Consider the following 21,664-nt stretch of genomic DNA (forward strand, 5'->3'; position numbering starts at 1 on the left):
GTGTGGGTGAGAAAATCAATGAAACCCTGTCACTCCTGGGCTTGGTAACAGTGGCTAGAGCAGCTGGAAGGGTGAAAATATTCCCGAAGGGCCGGACAGGCTCCAGCCAGGGCTGGACCACCAGCGAGGCCACCACCCCCGCAGGAAGCAGCAGGTCTGATGCGCCACTGAAGTCAAGGGCTCTGAAGAGGCTGGCCAACAACCAGCCAGGGCCCTCTGCCTTTGCAGGAAGTGAGAAGAAACATTTATGGGGATGAAGAACAGGGACAGAAGGAAGACCCCCGAACGAGGGGCACTAGGGACGGCATTTCATCCTCTAGCAGCCCTGTGAGGGGTACGATTCTCGATTCTCGGCTGAAAGATGCATGAGGCTCAGACAGGCCCCGGAACGTGTCCTACACGCCCGGCTGGGAGGGGCAGGGGCAGGGGCAGGGCTGTCTTGTTGCTGTATTTATTTCCAGGGGTATTTATTGTTGCGGATGGAAACTTGGTCCTTGGTAGGTTCAGGGTGAAGGCGATCAGGGGACAACAGATGCAGCTAGTCTGAGCCTAAAGGTGGGGAAGGTGGAGGGAGGGAGAGAGGGAGGGAAGGAAGAGGAGGCAGAATGGTGCAGGAGAGTGGTGTCTTGTTGCAGACCAGCCCTCACCTTGCAGGGACAGGTCAGGAGTGGGGCTCCTTGTGCCCGTGTCCATTCTGAGAAATGGAAACATTCTGTTGCCCTGAAGAACGGTGAGAGGGAGGAGGGAAAGACAGAGAGAGGGGTGAGAGAGAGGAGATCGGTCTTTTCCACACTCTAGCCTCCCTCCCCGCCCCCGCCCCCCAATGCTGGCCCAGCTTCTGGAATGCTCTCTGGAATGGCGGCCAGCCAGGGCAGGAGAGGACATTCACTGAGCCTGCCCCATGCCCGCCTAGGTGTGCTCACGGATGTGAGCTCTTCTCACCCTCCCAACCCGCCCCCCCCATCCTCATTTTGCAGAAAAGGAGACAGGGGCCCAGAGACGTTAAGCAATTTGCTCCTGATCACACAGGTAGTAAGTGGCAGGGCCAAGGGCCCTCCCTCCCTCTATCTTCCACGGCCCCAGGCTCTCTCTCTGTGTCCATCTGTCTCTCCTCTCTCTCTCCCCAAGCACGGAGCGGAGGGCGGGGTGGTCAGGGTGAGGGGACACGTCACCCAATCCACTCAGCTCCAGTTGGTTGGGGGCTGTGCCTGCCATCAGGAGAGGAGGAGACAAATGACAGAGGGGGCCCACACAGCCGCCTCCTTCCCAGCACCCCTGGCCACCTGGTGAAGTGTCATTTGTAATAGCAGCAAGCCTGTCCGGGCCCCCTCTGCCCGAGGGAGGAGCAGTCTGCCTCTCTTGAGTCTTCCCCAGGGAGCGAGACTGCAGGATGCAGGGGGAGGCTGAGTGTGGGCCGGGACCCAGAGACACGCTGCCACGGACCCCGACTTAGAGCGGGACACCTGTCCACCCCGGGCTAGGACATGCTTGGGCCCGCGACCTGTTGGCTGCAGAGGGCAGGTGAGGGGCTCGGTGGCGCCGCCTGGTGCCCGCAGGCGCAGAGAGGGCGGGGCGGGGAGGGGGGCGTCCCTGCCAGCGAGGAGGCGGAGGGAGGGCCTGGCGCCAGGCAGGTCAGCGGGCCAGGCTCCTGCCCCCAACGTCGGAGCGGACACAGGACTCTGAGATATTCGTGTCGCGTAACCACAGCCCCTCAGGTGGAACACGGGCTGACGCGCGCCGCACATGCACTTCCAAGGCGAGGAGCCCGCACCCAATTCTGACACGCTTGTTAGAGCAAAGCTCGGATCCGTGCTCCGGGCATTCAACGCTGTTTGTTTCACCCAGGACCGATATGGGGCTCTCACCTACATTAAAAAGTTTTCGAGCCATTTTTTTTTTTTTTTTTTAATCCGGAGATTCACATACAAATCAGAAGGTCTGGCTTTCCTGGGTGCCTAGTCCCTGTTGGCTTCATGGGCCGGCACGGAGCAGGGCGCCCCCTCCAGGCAGGGCCAGGCTCTCCCAGCGGACCCCGAACTCCGCCCTGCTTACTTCCTCATTCCCCCTGCCCTCCCGCCACGCAAGCCCGGGGCTTGGGCCCTGGTTCTGGCACACGCCTGGGGCCCCCATAATAGGCTCCTTCTGGTCCTTGACAAAAACTCTGCCATTTCTGGACTCGGGAAAGGATGGACGCACGCTGCCGTAAGTCAGGAAGTCTGATCCTGGGTCCCTCTGTTGCTGCCCGTCTGCAGATGACAGATGACGTGCTTCTCCAAGGACACGCAGACTGGCCGTGGAGAGCTCGTCATGGTGGTAAATGGGAGTCCCCATCAGCTGCTCCTGCACTTCCAGGGAAGCCTCTCCGCCTGTCTGAGTCCGGCCAGGCAACTCCGGAGCTTCAGAGCCAGGCCAGCCCTCCCTGGTGGTTGCCATGGGAACCGGAGCTGGGGCTGGGCAGGGACTTTGCTCTTCAGAGCTTGTATCTCCTTTCTCAGTTCTTGTTCAAGGAATGTTTGCAGAGCACCCGTACGTAATGTGCCAGGCCCTGTGTGAGAGATGAAAGGAGAGTGAGCTTCAGTCCCCTGCCTTAAAAACCCCATGGTGCAGGGAGGAGACAAAAACGGACCACATGTGACCATACATCCCGGCTGGCTTTATAGTTCAAGGCCAGGGAGGGAGAGGCCCAGGCTAATGCTATGGGTTGAGGAAAGGCCTGCAACTGGAGTGAAATCAGGAAGGTTTCGTGGGGAATGTGGCTTTTGAGGGAGAGGGGGTCAGAGAAAGTGTTCTGGCCGGAGTGGGGGGGTGGTGGGGGGGAGGGGAGCAGGAGCAAAAGTGTGGAGGTGAACAAGTACAGGGTGGGGAGTGGGGCCTATCCAGCCACAACAGCAGGCTCAAAGGAGTTGATCTGCAGGACATTATTTCTTCCATGATCAAATAAATCTGGGAAAGACTGGGCAAATTTCCAAGAAAGCATAGAGAATACAGAATTTTCCAAGTTTATTTGTTCACAGGCCCTCCCCCCCACCCCTTCTCTACTTATCTGCAGCTGGGGGAGCACCCATTGGGCTGGGGAGGAGGGGCGGCAGAGGAGGTGATGGGCGAGAGCCTGGAGAGGAGGCACCGCCGGGTCATGCAGAGCCTCAGGTGCCAGGCCCAAGTTTTACTCCGCAGGTAACGGGAACATGAAAGGTTTCGAGGCAGAAGGTCACGTTATCTGGTTTTGCTAACATTTTAGAAAGATCAGGGGCTGCTTGAAGAGGATGGAGTGGAAGACGAGAGGAGGGGTGGGAGGGGAGAGGATGGGGAAGAAGGCCTTGGCCCTGGACCCGCAAGAGGAGGTGAGAACGACAAGGCAGGGGGTCGTGGACGTGGAGAGGAGCCGGAGAGGAGAAGCCTTTGCTGGTGTCTCCGTGGGGCGGCAGGGCCTGCTCGCTCTTCTCAGAGGGGAGGGCAGCCCGGCGTTCCCTTCCCAGAAATGGGGAGCATCTCAAGGGCCTGCAGGGGCTGCCCACCCACGTAGGAGAGCCACCCCCCACCCCCGAGGGCACAGATGGCCTCTGTTCTCTGCTGGAGGGTCAGGCCAACAAGAAGGACTCCCTCACCCTATGTACTTGATCCCCTGTGTCTCCAGCTCTTCAGCCAAAATGGGGATAGAGACAGACCAGGAGCACCACAAGCATCAAGAAGCTGTGTAGGGCCTTGTAGGTGGTATTCAGGGAGAGTTATTTCCATGATACATAGGCTAGCAGCTTCTTATGAACGAAGGTTCTGGAGCTGACCTGGAATCAAACCCTGGCTCTGCTCTATGCTAACTCTGTGTTCGTTGGCCAAGTCGCCTGACCTCTCTAAGCCCCAGCCTCCCTGTCTGAAAATGGGGCTGAGAACCGTATCCCATTCTGGAGTGGGAAGGAGTCGTATCCCATTCTGGAGTGGGAAGGAGTCGTATCCCATTCTGGAGTGGGAAGGAGTGAGTGACAGATCGCACTGCATAAGGTTTTATATAGCGCCTGACGCAGTAAGTGCTCAATAAATACTAGCTATTATTCATTTTAATATTAATGAGGTTTTTGTACTATTTGTAATAAAAGTCCAATTTGACTTATATTACCGAGCTTTTAAATGCAGTTTTATTACTTTCGGGTATGTATCGTGACCCCTACTTGGCTACTGCCATATTAGCAGAAAGAGTCTTCAGGGGCTGTCTTAGTTCGTTCAGGCTGCTGGAACAGTACACCACAGGCTGAGGGGCTTATAAATAACAGAAATGTATTTCTCACAGTTCTGGAGGCTGGGAGGTCCAGGCTCAAGGCGCCAGCAGATTCGGTGTCTGGTGAGGGTCTGCGTCTGGTTCACAGACAGTGCCTTCTGGCTTCAACCACACACAGGGGACTAGGCAAGCGATCTCTCCCGCCTCTTTTATAATAAGGGCACTAGTCTCATTTACAAGGGCTCCCCCTAATGACCTAATCACTTCCCAAAGACCCCACGTCCTAATAGGATCACCATGGGCCTTAAGATTCAATATTTGGTGGGGGACACAAATATTCCAGTCCATAGCTGGGGCCCGTGTTAATCACCAGAGAATAAAGCTTTGTAATTCTTGGCTTGTTTCTGTATCTCAAAATTTACTTCTCAAGTGCTTAAAAGAGTTTGTTCTGCCACAGAATCCCTATGAGCCTCTAGATTGTGGATCCTGATGCTTAACTCGTTGACCACGTCTCTTTACTGAGTAGCGAGGCCGAGGCCCAGGTTTGGCTCGGAGTCATCACCAGCCAGGAACGAAAGATAAGTAGAGGGGCTGAGGACAGGTGTGACCACTGAGAGCATCGTGCAGAGAAATGGGCAGGCCCAGCCAGGGGAAGCCCAAGATCTTCGTCCTGGCAGCAGAAGCCTCATGGCTGCAGTCCCCGGGTGATGAAAGTACCAGGGACCTGGAGCCGCCCACCTGCTAAGCCTCCAGCCACCTGCTCCTCGTGACCTAGGCTCTGCTACAGCAGGTTCCTCCACTGGCTGTCCACTAGGTCCGTTCTTGCCTTCCTCCTGGGTAGTGGGATTATGGTGGGCACCTCAGGGCCCAGCTAGACTATACTCCCTGGCCTTCTTTGCAGTTAGGCCAAGTTCTTTTTTTTTTTTTTTTTTGTAAGATTTTATTTATTTATTTGACAGAGAGAGACACAGCAAGAGAAGGAACACAAGCAGGGGGAGTGGGAGAGGGAGAAGCAGGCTTCCCGCAGAGCAGGGAGCCCAGATGCAGGGCTTGATCCCCGGGATCATGACCTGAGACGGAGGCAGACGCTCAACGACTGAGCCACCCAGGTGCCCCCATGGCCAAGTTCTTGCCTTGTACCTTCTTTTGGCGGCAAAAGTGGCGTGTGCCCCGGCTGCGACAGAGGCTCTAAGACAATGGGCACACTTCCTCCTTGATTTCTTTCACCTCCCTTCTGCTGCAGCCAGGACGTGGCTGAGACCCAGCTTTACCCCGTAGATGTTTACAGCACCCTAGGGAATGGTGGAGAACTGAGATGGAAAGAACCTGAGTCACCAGACGACTGAGTGACAGCATCTGCATACCCAAAGTTAGTACAAAAAAGAGAAGGTCACGTCTTTGTGCTTCCTGCTACTGGATTTGGGCGGGGCGGGGGTGGGGTGGGGCCGACAGTGTCTTTGTCACAGCAGCTCAGCTTCCCCTAACAAATACAAGGAACTTCCAGTAAACATGACAGAGGAGAGTAAGAAAATGCAAGGCAAGTCACTTTGGAATCTGGGGCCACTGGTTTTCCTTGCTGTCAAACAGAGGTAACACCTGGCGTTACCAGTTTGCATCCAGTATTTTTTGTTGAACTTGCACTGTATGTCCAGCACCAAGAGAAGGGCTAGGGATACAAACAAATAGAAAAAAACAAAGGTATTCAAATTCCTTGACCCACCACGGCAGGACCTCAGTGACATTTCCCAGCTGACCTTGTCCCCTCTCGCCACACACCTGTGTCCCAGCTGTCCTGGGATTACACGTTCTTCCCCCAACAGGCTGTGAGCCCTAATGTCTCTGTACCTTTGGCTGAGGCTGTCCCCTCTGCCAAAAGTTCCTTTCCCTTCTTCCTCACCCATGGAATGGTCCTTATCCTTCCAGACTTCACATGTGGTGGTGTTAGCCCTTCCTCGTCGGGTCGTGTGACCAGGAAGGTACACTTCCCTCTGGTTTCTACTTGGGTGCTTCAGTGGGTCCTGGGAAACTGGGGATGTCCCCTGCTGAGTGCGAGGCCGGCAATGAACAAGTGCTCAAAAATGTTCATTCGTTTGACAAACATTGATGAGGCCCCACACTCAGGACAAGAGACATAGTAGTGAATAGGATACACGTCCTTGCCCGTAGACAGCTTATATTATAGTGGGGAAAACAGACATTCATCACATACACACATAGCAAATATGTAACTACACACACTGGTGGATGAAGTAAGGGAATGAAGAAGGCAGGGCTGGACACTTTGGGTGGACGGCTGCTTTTAGGTGGGATGTCAGGGCAGGTCTCTGGGGGAAGAGCACCCTCTAAGCTGAGACTTCAAGTGAGTGGGCATTAGGAAGGTGAAGGAAGGTACCGAAGTGGGGATGGTGTTGCAGGCAGAAGGCACAGTATGTGCATTTGCTCAGAGACAGGAAAGAGTTTGGTGTGTGGCTTTGGGGTAATGAGTGGGGCACGATCGCAAGAGATGGGGCTGGGTGGTGGCGAGGGTTTGGGGCTTTCATCTCCTGGGCATCAGTCCACGGAAGGGCTTTAGGTGGCAGAGTGACCTGTTGTGGGCTCCATCCACAGGAGGGGAGGGTACTGCAATAGTCCAAGCCCAACGTGGTGGAGCCTTGGTCTCAGGAGGTGACTGTGGGGAAGGAGAGAGGTAGGCAGGGATGTCTGAGAGGCGGGAGGTGAGGGAGATGGAGGAGGGGAAGGAAGGTAGGAGAGAAGGACAAGGAAGGGAAGAGGGCCTGTGTCTTCAAGTTGTGCATCTGGAAGTGCATACAGATGCTGTATAAGGAAGGCTGAATGACTCAGAAGGGAACGGCACTATTTGCCCCTTTAAACAAGTCCTGTCAATAGTGGGATGAGGGAGAACAGAATTTGTTAAAGACTCACACTTCTAAAGAATGGAAACAACCTACCATCCATCAGTGGGGGACTGGTTAAATAAATTCGGGTTCTCTCTTTCAACAGACCACGATGCAGCCATATAAAAGAACAAAGAAACTCAATATGGATGAATAACGAACTGTCTCCGAGATACATCATGAGAAAGCAAGGTGCAGACAGTGGACATGGTATGCGACCATTTGTATTACAATGGACGAAATAGAGGAGTATAAATATATAGTATAATTTTTTTTCTTGAATATAAATAAACTATCTCTTAGAAGCACACAAGAGATAGAGAACACTGGTTGCCTCCAGGAAGGAGGACGGGAGGGAGACTTTTCTCTCTCTCTGTCCTTTTGTGCCTTTTGGATTTTCAATCTTGAGTATGAATTGACTATTAAACAATTAGTAATTATCATCGAATAGAGAATATATTCTGGCTCAAAGATTAACCAGCCGTAACATGACATGTTAGATCTGAAGAGCTGCTGTCGGGGAGGCTTCCATCGGCTCTGATGTGATTCCCTCATCCTTTCCCTCCCTCTACCCTGACCCGTGGGGCTGGGGAGGCAGCAGGGAGCTGGGGGACCTCTGGCTTTTTGCCTTTCTGTCCTATCAACCCAGACATAAAGCAGCACTATGATACCGGCTGGAGGTTTCTACAGTTTGGATTGCTGCTATTAAAATTGATTTTTTTCTTGAAATCACCTAATATACAGAAAATATATGGTCAGTTCCACTGTAGCAAATAGCCTAAATTAACCCACTCCGAGGTCAGAATCCCATGCTAAAAAGTTTCCACTGAAAACAGCTCATGTGTCACCTAGTGGGGAACAGTCCCCCTCATGCCCTCAGAGGAGCAGAGCCTGGTGACCCCTGGCAGGACCCAGCCACTGCTGGGGAGGGACAGCCAGCAGGAGGCCCTGAATTCTCTGCCTGGGTGGCCCCTAAGGGACCAGTCACGGGCCCTGCTGGCCAGCCCAGCCAGGGTGAGGCACAAGACAGGAGAGAGCAACGTAAGCTATGATTTGCAGGACTCGGTATTAAATGCCTCAAAGCTAATAGGCATTTCAAGATGGCAACAGCAGAGCACAACCAAGCGTAGGGCCCTTCTGAGCACAGGGCCTGTGTGACACACAGGTCCTGCAAACCACCCTTCGGGGGTGGGCAACCCAGATCAGGCTCAATGAGATTAAAAGAGACACCCACGGTCACAGGGCAACTTAGCGGAGGGACCCAGCTAAAGCCCAAGCTTCTTGCACAAGCCTGACTCAGACGAGAGGAGAGCCAACACGGAGTGCTCACTCTGAGCAGGGCCCTGTTCTAAGCCTTATCCACCCCCACCCCCCACCCCCATTCGTTGAATGCACACAACCACCTGCTATGTATTATTATCCCCTTTTTACAGATAAGGACATAAGCACAGAGAAGTTCAGTAACTTTCCCAAGGACAAACAGCTAGTGAGTGGCAGAACTAGGATTCAAGCCAAGGCAGCCACCCCAAAGCCCACTCTCATCTCCACACTCTCCTGGAGAGGCGGGGAGGGCTTCTATAGAAGGTCCACCTCGAGAGGTAGGCTCAGGGGGCTGAAATGAGCCCAGCTAACTGCAGGGGGCTGGTCAGACTCTGGAGCAGAAGGGGAGAGGCCAGAAAGGGCTCTCCTCTGACTGGTTTCTAGATCTATCCAGAACAATGCAGAAAGTTCCACGTCATTCTGCAGGCCTGTAGCGCAGGTCCTCTACACTCTGTTTATGGGAACATGGGCATCCCCATTTTCATTGATGGCCTCGGGCTGATGGGATAGTTGCTCAGAGAAAGAAGGAAAACAATGATGGGAAATGCCAAGAGAAATGTGAATGTTTATGCCCTGCCCCAGGTCTTCCCCAGTGAGGATGGGCAGTGACTAACACCGGGGGGGGGGGGGGGGGAGATGTAAAATCCATCTTCCCCCCAGAACCTCTCCCGGCTGGCATCCCCACAGAATGGACACAGAGCCTGCCCAGCCCACAGCTGTGTGTGCATCCTTGCCAGGGCAACGGGACTCTGACGAGGGGTGAGGAGGAGGGGTTGGTACCTGGCAGGTCTTGGCAGGAAATGGGCATTTTGTGTCTGTGACTAACAGAGAGCGGGTGCTTTAGTGGGTGGTAAGGTGAACCCCAGAGATGCGAGAATTCGACTTTGTAGACCAGCTCCTTCTCATCCTGGTTCTGTGGGAGCCCTGTGCCAAATGCTTCGTGACCTGGCTCACTGCATCCTCACACAAACCTCGAGCCATAAGTACGCTGTTATTCCCATTTTATTGGTGGGGAAGCCGAGGCTCCAAAACAGTCGTTTGTTTAGGAACACCCAGACAACAGGTCTAACTCCAGAGCTGGGAATCCAGACAGGTCTAACTCCAACGCCCGAGTGGGGAACCACCATGCTATTCTGTTACACTGGGGCCCCTGACAAGTTTCCATTTCTGAGTCTGAAAATGAGGACTGAGTTTCTACACCACGTGGAATTGTGTTAATGCAAAAATAAGACCCTGTAGGTAGGAGCTCCTAGCACAGCAGCTGGTACAGAATAAGTGTGCAAGAAATGAGCTGCACTAAAGAGCCCCCTTGGCTTCGGGCCTGCCAACCCTCCCATATCGGGTGTAGAACCAGCTGTAGCAGGTTGTATAATTTTGTTTTATCTCAGACACCCAGAGTTTGGACCTTCAAGAGTCTGCACACTAATGGATGTAAATGAGGTGGGAACCAAGCTGTCCTCAGATAAACAGGAAACCAACTAACTCTGCTCTAGCTCTCTCTTCTCCTCCTTCTGGGCATCAAGGGGACGGGTTCTCTCTGAACACGATCCTGTGTTCACGTCGGTCACCACCAGTTCTCCCAAACAAATGATGGCACCTGCTTCTGGGACCCTTCTTCCCTCTCCGTGCTCCTGAAGGAGCCAGGTCCTTAGGGGAAGGCCTTGATCAAACCAGCTCAGAAGAGAAAGTGAGATTTCCTCTTGCTCAGGACTCAGGATGGAGATCGGCTCTAAGTCATGGTCCTACTGGACACAACCACGTGACAGTAGAAACAATGACAACCACAGGACCAGGTGGAGCTCTGTGTGCTGTGATGGGTGCCAAGGGGCAGGGTGCTAACCATACACGAAGGCCCACAAAGGACATACACAGCTGAAAAAGGCCAATGGAAGGGAGCCTCTAGGGCTGCCCAAGGATGATAAGCAGCAACGGACCCTCGGTGTCTGGGAAGCAATAGGAACTGGGGTGAAGGACAACACCTGCCCTCTGTCTACTCACAGCCCCCACTACGCAGGAGCTGCAGGCCCGGATCCTCTGGAATTTCAAAAGAAGCTACAAATCTGGACTTTTAAGGTGACGTTCTTAATTTCCAGTTCAATGTGTGTAATACCATTGAGCTTAACAAAAGTTTGGGGTTTTCCAGCTCACGCAACTCCTGCTTATAGAACCCTAATGTAAGTGGTTCTCAATCTTACCTTTGGAAACATGGCAATGCAAATCAAAAGGCAAGCCATGGTGTGAGAAGATATTTGCAACTCTTATAACTGCAAAGGATTGATGTCTAGAATATAAAAACCAAAACAACCCCAAAACCCTATATGAATCAATCAATAACAAAACACACAACTCTACAGAAAAGTGGGTAATAGACTTGAACTGTACTTTACAGGGAGGAAACCCATGGCCAACAGATGTATACGAAGTTCTCAGTCTTACTAAACACTGAAGACATGCAAGTTAAGTAACATGACCAACCCCTTCTCCCCAAATACACCCCAGACTGACAACATGGAAAATGACAGTATCGGCACCGGTGAGGTATGAGGAGGAACTGGAACTCTCTTCCGCAGCTGATGGGCGTGTAAATTGGTAAAAACACTCTGGAGACAGTTCAGCACTGTCTGAATACGCACATAGCCATGACCCAATGATCCTCTTGCCAGTTATTTTCCCTAGAGAAATGCTTGCATGCATATAAGAGAACGTCCACAGAACATTGTCCATAAATGTCAGATCCTGGAAATACCCCCAAACATCCGGGACCTGGTGGGCCATGGCTGAGTGAGAGAAAGCAGGACAGTAGAGCAGAGAAAAGGAGCAAACCTCAGGTCCACACGTTGACAGGGATGGAGCCCAAAAGCCATGTCATGTGGTACTCGAAAACCAAGTCTGACTATTTATAGTATAAATCCATTAACGGTTCAAAAATGGGCATAACTAAACAACATGCGATTTAGGAATAAGTACATAGGCGGGAAAACAATAAAGAGAGCGAGGGGATGGTAATTCTTTAAAAAGTCAGGAAAGCAGTCATTTCGGTGGGAAGGAGGGAGATACAATCTGGGAGGGGCCTACCGGGGGTGTCTGAGATGGTGACAGTGTCCTATTTCTCAATCTGGATGTTGGGTGCACGACCTCTGATTCCTTATTCTTTACATTATACACATACACCTTACATACTCTTCTTTGTGCATATTACATAAGAAAAGGGACATGAAAACAAATCAATCTCCTTTTTGCCATTACAAAAAAATCTAATGAAATCTATGGATCCTGCTTCCAGAACAATTAAAAGACATCCAAACGTTCCATGCCGTTGCCGAGGCTCATGGGCCCCTTAGAGACCCTCTATGGGAAGACCTTACACCTGCTGCTACCGTTGATTCTCACGCTCATCATCCCCAGAGGTGGGTGGCATCTTTATTCCACCAGCGCAGTGATGTGCCTTGGGGAGCTGTGGAGAAAGGAAAGTTCCAGTGCTGTCAGAACCAAGCCAGCACCCCCAAAGAGAACTCTCCACGTCTGCCCGACACCCCAAAGACAGCCCCGGCGCCCCTCCCTCCCTTCCTGGAGCATATCCGGCTCCCAAGATCCCAGCACCCCCATTGCCCGCTCCAGGGTGGCTGTGGCCAGCCCCCCATTTGCTGGGTCCTCTGCAACTTCCCGACCTCAGCCCTTTGGAGAAGTGAGGAAACACCAGAAGGTAGCTAATTGCTTGTGTTACAAATAGTGATCTTGCTTTTCAAACCTTAGGAGGATAATGATCTGTTTTTGGTGTATTAAAGCTTAATTGTTGAAGTAGGGGAATAAGAATCAACTTCAAAACAGGGAAGCCTAGAAGCAAAACGAACATCTTCGAGAAGCGACCGTGCAAGGTAGAACGAGGGAAGCCACTTCTTCCCTCTGGGACTCAGTTGCCCATTGGTTCAATGGAGGAGTTGGGCTTCTAGAAGATGCCTGCCAACATCCAGCCCTGACATCCCAGGGTTTTGAGCACTGGCTGCATCCACTCCCTTCTGGAACTGTAGGAGATGGAAAACAGTCGTCCTCGTAACAGCCCTGTGCTTGGCACATGGCAGACGCCCAACTGATAAAGTTGTTGCCCTGTACTCTTCTTGCGCCCTGCTCCTCGCAGGACCCATCACACACAGGAGCCCTTAGCTGGCCCCTGATATTGCTTTTCTCATCTGTAATATGGTGAGTACCATGGACAGCCAATGTCAGAATTAGAGTCTATGAAAGCCCTTGCCCAGCGCCAGGCATGCACTAGGTTCCCTCTAGGTGGTTCCTGTCTTTCCTTGTCCTTCGCTGGTCACCTGAAAGAGTGCCAATGTGCTGGCTGAGTCCCCCCACCCCCAGCACCCATAAAGAGCAACTGCTGTGTCTCCGGGACTGACCTCAACCCCACTGGATGGATGGTCCAGGCCATCAGGCAGGCAGACCCTGATGCGGGCCACTGTCTCCGGAGGGTCGGGAACTCTGAGCACTAACGGAATGCTAAGCCTCTCCACCTCCGGAGCCCCTGAGAGCCCCTGTGTGTTAGACACAGTCCCAGGGTGGCTGGGACCCCAACACCTAAACAATTAATCCCACACCTACCTCTCTCGCTAGAAATGTTAAGTAAAAATGGAGGGCACTTCCGGCTGGAGAGAGGCTCTTTGAGTGTTGGCTGTTGAGGAAGGTATGGGGAGAGGGCAGAGAGTAGACTGGAGGAAGGAGGAGGGAGAGGAGAAAGGGGGAGGGAGGTAAAGAGATGGAGGAAGAAAAGAAGCGGGTACAGAGGGATGGGGCACAGACAGGGAAAAAGATAATTTGAGGTCCTGGTGGTGAGAGCTATGGATAAATTTGATTTTGTATCAGTAGCTCGCCTTGGCCTCGCCATCCAATTTGGTCAGGATCAAGGTGGCTGGGGTCAAGGGTGTGGATCCATGTTGACCTTTGCATAGGCTGATGGTTGGCTGGGGCCTCCCGCTGCTTCTCTCACACTCGAGAGGAGACACATACTCAGTCCCCGGGGCACAGACTGCCTGAGTTCCGGGGCTCGGGATGGGAATGAAGGGGCGGCAGCAGCGTCCTGAGACTGAAGGTCACAGCTCCCACTAGGGAGCCCTCCCCGCTCGGGCCTGGGGGTGGTAGCCGGGACCGCTGTCACCTGGGGCACAGCGCCGTCCTAGAGATTTCCCTGCTTCACCCCTGGATCTCCATAAACTGTCCCTTTATTCAACTCTCCTCAAGTGATCCCATTTGAGTGAGCAGTCTGTTGCCTGCTGGGACTCACCTGAAATACATATTTTGTTATCTTCAAGCCAGCCCTGCCTCCAGGCTATCCCATTTCCAGATAAGGAAACTGGAGCCTAGAAGCTCAGAGAGGGGAAGTGACTTCTCCAAGGTTGCACGGCGGATGATAGAGGAGTTGGGATTAGAACCTGCATCTGCCAGACTTCTAAACCTGGCTTCTTTACATTACTCAGGTTTCCTAACAAGAGAGAGCAGACCAGGCCGGGGGTCAGGATGCTCAAAAATTAGCGCTATCGCCTCCCATCTGAGTTCTCCCTAAGCTGGAACCTCAGCGGCAGCCAGGAAACCTGCCTTCCTCACCCCCAAAAAGCCCTTGTCAGTCTCTTCCATAGAAATGTCTTTATCAAACCTTCCCTCCATCCTCTGTCTCCACTGCCAGTTCCCTCTGCCAGATACTTCCTCGTTTCCAGCATCCTGGCTGGCCTCCTGCCTTCATCAGCCTCACCACAGTGGGAAGGATCTTTTTAGAATGCCCACCTCACTTTGACACTTCTCCCTCCTTAGAATCTGTCTGTGCCCCCTCATTGCCTATGGGACAAAGTCCAGACTCCATGGCCCCAAAACCCCTCCCAGCCTGGCCTCTGCTGACCTCCCCCAGCTGGCCTCCTCCCTACCTCTGCATGGCAGGCCCTGGAGTGTTCGCAGTGAGGCACACACCCCGCTCTTCCCGACCTCTGGGCCTTTGCAGAGACTTTTTCCTCTACCTGGAGCACACTTCTGAGTCCTCGGGTCCAGGTAAACTCCCATTTTTCAAGATCAGGCTGAAGCATGATTAAGGAGAGGGTCTCCTTTGTTCTCCCTCTAGCACAACTTCCCTGCCCCCAGCATGCACAGAGACCATCTCTCCCACTGTCGCCCCCCGAAACTTTGTTCCTGCCTCTGATACAGCATTTTTGGCTGTTGCCTCAAATCCCTCAGGGAATGAACCATGGAACTCGCTCTAGTGCCTTTTTCCCTCGCCATGTCAGGAAGTTCGGATGGTCGGGGTGTAGCTTCACTCTCTGTGTCCCCTAGCAGTGCTCAGTACTTCTTGCTGACTGAGCCATGAGGATGAATGATCCTGAGCCTGAATGAGGAGCAGTTGCTGTGTGGCCTGGGGTGAGTCCCTGAACCTCTCTGTGCTCATTTCCTCTTCCTGAAGTCTGAGTAGAAAGATCTGCCACTTGCTCATAAACATTGAACTATCCTGTTCCCCCTCCCTCAGAGCCCGAGCCTCTCCCAAGTGCTAGCGTGCTTTATATCTTATGTTTATCCAGAGCCTTCTTTTAAATTCTCTTTTTTGAGTTTCCCCAAGTCCTCCTGCAGTCGATTTATGTATGCTCAGAGGAGAACTGGCTGGATCACAGAGGTGCTGCCGGCTGGGACCGGGAGCCCCCACCGCCTGCCCATGTGAGTCGTCTCTTCCATAAAGGATTCTGGCTCTTAAGCCGGAGTGTGGGCCACGGGAACGCACGCCTTCTGGGGCCCTCAGTGGCATCCTGGACAAGGACTCCGAACCTTCTAAAACCCAGGCAGGGCAGGAAAGGTGGAGGGTGGGGCGGTCCTGGACGGTGCTTTACCTCTTCTAGAATCATCAACCAGGGTTTGGGGCCACCGTCATTCTCTGCTGGAGATTCACTTTTCCCTGTTGGCTCCCTCCCCCGCCCACCCCCAGCCTCCTGATAAATGGGCCGCCCCTCCTGGAAGTTGAAGTCATCTGGAGGCAAGGCTGTGTGAAATATCAGGCTGGTGGAGGACAGCCCCTGGGAAGACCCGGACTCCCCTGCTGCCTCATTACAGCGAGCTTTCCCACACACTGCCTTCGATTCATAGATCCCAGGAAGCCACCCGCTCACAGTAACGTGACTTATGATTTATGGTTGTGAATATGATTCATTTTTTTCCCTCTTTTTGTGCTTATTTTTTTTCTCAAAACATCTGATTTAACAGGGAAAACGCTATCCAGAGGAGCTATGGGCTGTAAAAATGCAATAGCAGGAAAAAAATGCTGCTAATGGTCTCTGCTAATAACCGAGCCTCCGAGATCAGCTCTCTGGGTTATCACAGAGGCTTCCCGGGAACGGGCCTGTGATGTTCCCACCAGGGCCTGACAGAGCCCCAGGCTCAGCCTCAGTCCAGAGAGGCAGCTCCGGAAGTCTGGGCCTCTCTTTAAGGCCCAGTCCCGGCCTCCTGGTAGAGTCTGTAAAGCTCAAAGGTAGTGTCCCCCATTCTCATGTTTTCCATCACCTCCAGGCCCTACCTGGGCCCCACTGTCAGTGAGGGAAGGTGGGCAGGTACCCCAGGCTCCGGGGCCAACAGCCCCTTGCCAGGCTCTTGGCTGAAGGAGGCAGCCAGCAGCGATGGCTGGGCCTCCAAACCTAGCTCTTTCCTCCAATTACAAGATTAGCAACCGTGCCACACAGGTGACCTACTTTAACTCCTATGAGCAGCCTGGGGTGCTGGGAGCCCCGCGGGATAGCACCCCAGATACCTGGATTGAGGGGACTTGCTGTGTGACCCTCGGCAAGTCCCTTCCCCTCTGGATTTGCTTCTCTGTAAAATGAGGCAATTGGACGAGATCTCAGGGGCTTCTTGGTAAGCAGGGCAAGCAGTATTATGCCTGCTTTTAATTCATTGGAACATAAGTTCCAAGAAGCAGGATTCTCTCACCTGCCAAGTACCCAACACCTAAGGCACCCCTGTCACGTAAAAAGTATTCATGGTATGAATTTTGCAGAGCAGCAAACAGATGCCGGGAAGGTTCAGGGAGAGAGGGTCAAGAAGAAACACAGAGCAGCTCAGAGCTCTTAGATCAGGACTCTTCTGCTCCTCTCGACCCCCTGCCCCCAACAGTAAGCTCTTTCTTCTTGCTTGAAGGAAAGTCACATTCCTGGGGCCAATGCTGCCAACCCCAGGTCAGCCAGAGGGGCTGAGAGTCCCCAAGATTCCTGCCTCGCATGTCCTATCAGCAGAAACAGGCCTGGCCCATGGGCCTGGGGCTTAGGCCCGGGGAGCTGCTGCCTCCCCCTGACACGCTCAGCCCGGACTTGGGGGTGGGTTGTTTGAGCCCACGTCTGGATAGGCCGCTTAAAGCGATGGCTGCCTCAGCAAGCAGAAAAGCAAATGGACAGCTTCCGAAAATGAAATCTGCCTTTGATGAGTTTGAAGGTCAGGATGGGTAAACAGGCTGAGGAGATCTCTGGCCAAAGGAGGCTGTGAGGCCAGGGGCCTTGACTGGATGGTCATTAAGCATCCGGCTGCCCATCCGTGCGAGCCCTATGCGAGGGGTTAAAGGAGAGAACAGAGGATCCAACGGGGCTCCCCAGACCCAGCCTGTCTTCTCCCCACCCCCCAGGTTCCCTGCCTCCCTTGGCAGAGGAGACTCTGGAAGTTAGATCCTCACCTGCCTCTCCTGCAGTGTGTCAGAAATCAAACTCAACATCTCCACCCAAACCTGATCCTCCGGGGGCCAACACGGACCTTTGGGGGTCCTCATACACTCCTCCCCCACCCTCATTCCTGCCTCCAATCTGCGGCAGAGCCCTGGATTCTGTCTCTTCCCCGCCTTCAATCTGCCCCTCATCTCCATCACACAGCCATTCCCCTCTCCCACCCGTCACCCTCTCCTGGCTCCATCCCCCTCTCCCCGTCCCCAACCCTCTCTCCCGTCCCCATCCCCCTCTCGGGGAGAACTTCCTGTCAAGGCTTCCTCAGTGGCCTCCCTGCCTCCAGTCTGGCTGTCAGCAATGAGGGGCTGAGGGCAGACTGTTTTGAGGGGGATGAGGATGTGGGGGGGGAGTCTGCTGAGGCTGGGAGGCCGGTAGCCAGAGCAGGGCAAAAGGCTTGCTCTTCACAGCCATGGGGAAAACGGCAGAAGGAAATGGAGGATGAGGGCGAACCCTCAGAGGCCCACCCTGACAGCGCCCCCCCGCCCCAGCCCCGTGGTGGGTCCGCCTTAGACAAGTTGCTCCCAAGTGACTCGGGCCAAGCTACTCCCACCCAGAGTCTGCGCAGCTCCCTCGCTGAGCGTGGATTTGCTCCTGGCATGTGGGAAGGGACACAGGGCTGGAGTTTACGAAGCATTTGCAAGGCTCTGGTTCTGTGAGGACAGGGAAGCTCAGAGACCTACCGAGGTCAGACAGGAGGCGGTAGAGGCCGGGGTCAGAATCCGGCTTCTCTAGTTCTCATTCTCTAGGTCGTTTTTTATTTTTATTTTTTTTTAAAGATTTTATTTATTTATTTGAGAGAGAGAGAATGAGAGAGAAAGCACATGGCAGGGGGAGGGTCAGAGGGAGAAGTAGACTCCCCCCCGAGCAGGGAGCCCGATGCCGGACTCCATCCCGGGACTCCAGGATCATGACCCGAGCCGAAGGCAGTCGCTTAACCAACTGAGCCACCCAGGCGCCCTCTATGTCGTTTTTGAAGCAGCTACTAAACATGTGCCTCAGTTTCTTTGATTTCAAACCCGGGAGATGAGGAGGAGGATTCCACCGTCTCAAGGCAGTTATGGAGATCAAATGTGATGATGTATGTGCAAGTCAAGGTCAAGAGCATGAAAGCAAGCTGGTCCATGAGGGAGCTGGGATCCTCACTCCAGGGTGACGGTCTCTAAATGCTTCACCCGACACCGTCTCCTCCTGCTAACATCACTGCACCATTGTCCCCATCTTTCACGCAAACCACACTACAGGAGAGAGAAGGCAAGGCAGAGTCCCAGGAACTGAGCTTCCTGCCTCCTGAGCTCTGAGGGTCTGGGAGAGTGCGGACTCTGGTTAGTGAGGGAAATTAGCACATTAGACATTAGCACCCGAATCACCTGGCCCAGTCCAGTTCGAGACCATGGGTACCTTCCTCTGTCCTTAGCTCCAGGGACCATCTGGGGCCTGGGAGCTGGTGGGCAATTTTTACAGGCCACAGAATGAGAAAGGGCGCTGTCTCATTCCTGCATTCCAAGAAACAATCTGGTCTTTGTAACAATCACTTTTTCGTGACGGTCTCAAATTCTACTGGTAGATGCACCATAATTTAATGCACCGGAACAAGAAGGAAAAATGCTTAGGGTCGGACAGTGAGGGAACAGAGCAGAGAGCAAAATGGTGTATTCACTCTGCCACCGCCCATTTCATGGTTTGCCCACCTGTGGAAGGGAATCGGTCCACATAACAGCTGCTTTATGGGCAGTTCTTTCCCGTGGTGTTAATATTACTGATGCACTGTGTTTTCACTTCTGTTTTTCGATTATGTTTTGGACCTTCCTGAAGCCTTAACATGCTTCCAGCCTCCTTTGCAAACTCTGAAAGTGATTTTTCGGAAAGAAGAGGTGACGGGCGCAGAGTTGGGTTTCAGTAGAGAGCTTCAGGCAAATGAGTGAATAAATACATAAATTGGCGAGAACGCCTCCACCTCCAGCATGCAGCCAGTGAGCCGGGAGTGAGGGCAAGATTCTCGAAGGGGAGAGCCGGAGAGAGGGAATACAATCATATTCGCGCAGAGGTACCTTCAGGACTCTGGAAGGAGAGGGTGTCACCCCTCACCCAGGGACTCCCAAGCTCTGTCCAGCATCTGCAAGGCTGAGACCCAGAGCCCCTGCTATGGGTGAAGAACCTGAAACCGACGGACATTAACAGTCGGTGCTCACTCGGTGCCAGACGCTGGGGCTCTCGGGCTGATCCCCACCCCCATTCCGGTAGCCCGAGAGCCTAAGTCCTCTGTTTCTGCAGCCAGACTCCCTTGCAAAACCTCAGAACCTCCCTACAGGCAGGACCCCTTTCCAAAGCCTCTCTCAGTCACTCTGCCATTTAATTCCCACCGTGGCCACGGCAGGTGGACAGGGAGAGGGCATTTCCTCCCATTTACAAATTAGGACACTGAGGCCCAGAGAGGCCGACCAACTCGCTTGCCCGGGGTCACACAGCCAGGTCACAGCATAGTCTGGACTAAAACCTGGGACTTTTGAAACCCACATCGGCTCTTTCCAGAACACCAGCCACACCATTAGTCTGATTCCACACATTTTTTTTTAAAGACCTTCAAAGAAGTCCTGTTCCCCCCAACCCACTCCTGAGCTTGCCCTGCCCTCCACCCCCCACCTCTGCAAGATTCTGCATGCCTCTTGGCCCTCAACCCTCCGCTAGCTCTCACACTGCCAGCGAGGAGCCTGCCACAGAGGGGAAGCGTAGCCATGGAAGAGGTTAAAATTCCCAGAGTCTCTTATAAATATTTCATGAAAAATATCTGCCGAGATAACCCCAGACTGTCGATGTCGACATTATTGCACCTGCACATTTTAATTGGTCCAAGAGAGCTGGCCCATAATTGGTGCCTGGAAATCAGCACAAACCTGACTTGGTTGTAAAAGGGAAGAGTGGGTTCTCCGGAGAATTTTGCGTTTTAACTCCTATGTGGCCAAGGGCTTGGTGGGGGGGGCAGGCAAGTCAAACAGGGATGGGGGGCACATCCCCCCCAGATGTGCCAACCCCCCAGCTTGTTACTCAGCTTCCCTCAGGTGAGGGGAAGGTGGCATGCAGGGCGGAGTGCCTGGGAGGCAGGTCGTTCGGGGTTAGGGACACAGCCTTGGAGCAGGGTGGGGGTGAGGGGGTGTCTTAACCCTTTCTGTGCCATGACCGTTTGGTAAAGACCATGGTGTCTTTTCAGAACAATGTCTTTTAATTGCCTAAAATACACCTGATTACAAAACAAGCCAATTTTATATATGAAAAAAAACAGTTATCAAATTTTTTTTTAAACTGAGTCATTGCAACGGTGGTATGTGCTTCTAATGCATTAAATGAAAACCCCTAACATCCGGTCTGATAACTACTGTAATGTCACAGTAGTGATGTGCACAAATGGAATTTCTAGATCTCTGCCACAGTGGCAGCATGGCACGGACATATCTGTGATCTAGATCGAAGACAAAGTCACAGGTGCCCCTCGTATAACTGTGGGGTGCAGCTGACGTTCACCCTTGACGTTCACGCTACATTTCAATGAGCAGTGAGGGAACAGTATTCCTTTCCCACCCAAGTTCACAGACCCTAAGTCAAGGATCCTGGCCGCAGAGCCTGACAGCTCTGATATTTACTCGCTGGGGGAGCTTTATCCTCCCCTGGCCTTGGTTTCTTCATCAGCAAAACGGGCTTTGAAGGCTGGTGGACCTGGCTTTAAAACCTGCTCTGCTGCTTGTGGGTGCCCTTGGAAAGTGTCCCAACGTCATGAAGCCTCAGTTGACTGGCTGGGGAATGGAGTACCTTCCTCAAAGTCTTGGATGGGATACCACAGGCAAAGTGCCTAAGAGAGCGCCCAGCAGGGGAACTCAATATGCGGTAACCTATAGAAACCCCCAGAAAGAAACTGATGCTTCAGCATCCAGCCCAGGCTACCCAGTGTGACAGGCCGACGGGACGCCCACGTCTCCCCCACCAGACTCCGAATAGCCCAGGACACTCGATCTTCTGTCCTATGCGCATCTCCTCTCTGTCCCACGTTCGCTGTCTCCTGTGCGCCCACTGTCCTGGCCTCCGTTGTTTCCTGCCATTGCCCAGACTAAGCGGGCCCTGGAACTCTGGAACATGTCGTGTCCAGAGCAGGGAGGCTCCAGGATCCTGTCAAGTCAGCGCCTGCCAAGCAGCTGCGATGGGGAAGCCGGAATAGGTCCGTTTGGCAACTGGCATGTCTCTGCCTTGGGTGGAAGTGCCCCCTTTAGGATGATAAATAAGTTTCCGGCTCGCACACAGTGTGTGCCATGCCTCCCCCCGCCACTCCCCATCTCTGCTGAGGGGCTTCATGTGCAGGCATCAGGCCTCACCCCAACTCTGTGCCAGTGATGGGGGGGCCAGGACAGTCCTCCAAACAGTCAGCCCCATCAGGTCAGGCTGGGGCGGTGGCTGGCCCTCTGTGGGCCTCATCCAGACCCAGAAGGCAGAGGGGCATCTCCTAGTTTGGAGTGTCAGGCAAGGTTGCC

The 21,664-nt window shown here is 53.4% G+C and overlaps 1 long non-coding RNA gene across 2 annotated transcripts in view; it reads right to left on the bottom strand.

The window, feature by feature from the left end:
- Positions 1-1,928: 1,928 nt before the first annotated feature.
- LOC114215394 (uncharacterized) overlaps positions 1,929-21,664 on the bottom strand; it is a 47,492-nt gene continuing 27,756 nt past the window's right edge. The window contains exon 4 of one of the 2 annotated variants that reach the window (XR_003610561.2): positions 1,929-2,545. This is a non-coding gene — a long non-coding RNA (uncharacterized LOC114215394). Of the gene's footprint in view, positions 2,546-11,727; positions 11,879-21,664 lie in introns of those variants that run through there. The other variant, XR_003610563.2, reaches the window with a different exon arrangement.

The sequence above is a fragment of the Eumetopias jubatus genome, unplaced genomic scaffold (genome assembly GCF_037043125.1).
Source record: "Eumetopias jubatus isolate StellerSeaLion01/CBP00866 unplaced genomic scaffold, mEumJub1_p1.0 scaffold_13, whole genome shotgun sequence".
Lineage (NCBI taxonomy): Eukaryota > Metazoa > Chordata > Mammalia > Carnivora > Otariidae > Eumetopias > Eumetopias jubatus.